Below are 2,327 nucleotides of genomic sequence, written 5' to 3'. Positions count from 1 at the left end.
GTGAAAATGTGTTGTTACTGGATTTAAGTCAGGTTGATTAGTACTGTCAACTTTTTCTGTTTTGTTTTGTTTTGTTTATTTGTTCTTGTTGTGGATTGTTGTTGTTTTTCAAACAGGGTTTTTCTTTTTAGTCCTGACTGTCCGTCCAGGAACTCGATTTGTAAACCAGGCTGGCTTGGAACTCACAGAGATCTGCATGCTTCTGCCTTCCAAGTGCTGAGATTAAAGGTGTGCGCCACCACTACCTGGCCTGTTTTTTGTTGTTGAATATGGAATGCTTCCTGAACTTTTGTGTCACCCTTTCACAGGGCCATGCTAATCTTCTCCATATTGTTCCAATTTTTTTTTTCAGAGCTGAGGACCGAACCCAGGGCCTTGCACTTGCTAGGCAAGCACTCTACCACTGAGCTAAACCCCCAACCCCTGGTTCCAATTTTAATAGACGTGCTGCCAAAGCGAGCACAACTGTATGGGTTCAATTATTTTGTCAATTATTGGTAGCCGAGCTTAAGTCACTAATGGTACTTATTTGTATATTTCTAATTTAAATTTTGTTGTTCTGCTAGGTATGGGGGCACATGCCTTTAATCTCAGCATTTGAGAGGCAGAGGCAGGCCTATCTGTGAATTCAAGGCCAGCCTGGTCTTTATAGAGAGTTTCAGGCCAGCCAAGGATACCAGGTGAGATCCTGCCTAAAATAATGATAACAACAGTAATAAAACCTGGCGAAACCGCTCAACAGTTAAGAAGAGCACTGGCTGCTCTTACCGTGGTCCCGGGTTTGTTTCCTAGCACCTCATGGCAGATCACAATCATCTGTCATTCTAGTTCCATGGGATCTAAAACCCTCTTTTGATCTCCGTGGGCACCAGGTACATATGAAAGATAAATAAATAAATCTAAAAACTAAAGCATAAGCTGAAACTTTGGACCTAAGAATTGAATGACACATAGATAGAAATCTGATTGTTTGTCTCTTTGGGCTTGGAGTTCCCATGAAATAATAGGGTGGAGATATAGAATAGGTAGTTGAACAGATACATCTGGTGTTCAAAGAAAGATGAAGACAAAGATATAAAACTGAGATATCAGCACACGTGTAAAGCTGCATACATAATTCCTAAGGAAAAGTCCATACCGGCAGAACATCTGGGCTAGATAATTGGCACTTGCCATCCCACTGCAGATTACTGAAGAGATTTAAAAATCATGAAACATCTTGTAATTTTGTAGGAATTAGAAGCAAGACATGAGTTAGAACTGGGGCCCAGAGTGAGCCATTTGGAAGCAGGTTTTTCCTGTATTCTGCACAGACCCTGTAGAGATAAATGAGTCACTAAATTGCTTATAGAAGCCTTCCTGGGCTGCAGGAATGAAGGCTAGAATACAAGTAGCACTCCAAGGATGGTGATCCACACCAGGTTTTGTATAAAGGTATAGAGAGCTGTATTCTGAGAGGGAGGGTGTGGACCACAGTCCTCCAGGCCAGGCGATGATGGGAACCACACACCTCTGTCCTGCACTGTTGACTACCTTGAGCACTTGGCAGATACGACCAGAATCCTTTGAGGAGGAAGTTAGCATCTGGTGGTGTCTGTAAAAATCACTTCAAGCTCAACAGCCTGGACTCAGGAAAAGAGACACACAGAGAGGAGAAGTCACGAGTCCGAACCATCAGGAAAAAGAAGTGACAGGAGACTCCAGAACCTGGAATTCCCAGACACAGACTTGGAAAAACAAGATGATTACTGTGTTTAGGGAACAAAAAAGGCTGAAAACTTTAGCAAGAAGAAATGGAATATGTTTTTAAAACAACAATACAGCATATTTGCCACACAAAAAATTCTAGAACTCAAGAATTCAAGCTTTTTTTTTTTTTTTTTTTTTTTTTCGAGACAGGGTTTCTCTGTGTAGCTTTGCGCCTTTCCTGAAACTCACTTGGTAGCCCAGGCTGGCCTCGAACTCACAGAGATCTGCCTGGCTCTGCCTCCGGAGTGCTGGGATTAAAGGCATGCGCCGCTGCTGCTGCTGCTGCTGCTGCTGCTGCTGCTGCTGCTGCTGCCGCCGCCGCCGCCACCGCCACCACCACCCGGCCTAGATTATTAATTATGAAATCATATTGATTATGAAAATAGGATTATGCAAAGCAGTATACTCTTGAGAGCTAAAAGTTTTTTTAAAAAAAGATTTATTTATTTATTATGCATACAATGTTCTCTCTGCATGTATGTCTGCAGGCCAGAAGAGGGCACCAGATCTCATTACAGGTGGTTGTGAGCCACCATGTGGTTGCTGGGAATTGAACTCAAGACCTCTGGAAGAGAAGT

General features: G+C 42.8%; 1 non-coding gene across 1 annotated transcript; it reads right to left on the bottom strand.

The window, feature by feature from the left end:
- Positions 1-263: 263 nt before the first annotated feature.
- Positions 264-369, bottom strand: LOC121831198 (U6 spliceosomal RNA). Its single transcript, XR_006074580.1, has one exon. It is a non-coding gene; the product is annotated as a U6 spliceosomal RNA (small nuclear RNA).
- Positions 370-2,327: the final 1,958 nt, after the last annotated feature.

This window comes from Peromyscus maniculatus, chromosome 7, assembly GCF_049852395.1.
Source record: "Peromyscus maniculatus bairdii isolate BWxNUB_F1_BW_parent chromosome 7, HU_Pman_BW_mat_3.1, whole genome shotgun sequence".
Classification (NCBI taxonomy): domain Eukaryota; kingdom Metazoa; phylum Chordata; class Mammalia; order Rodentia; family Cricetidae; genus Peromyscus; species Peromyscus maniculatus.
The sequence above is the reverse complement of the archived record's forward strand: the minus strand, read 5'-3'. Positions and strand labels throughout refer to the sequence as shown.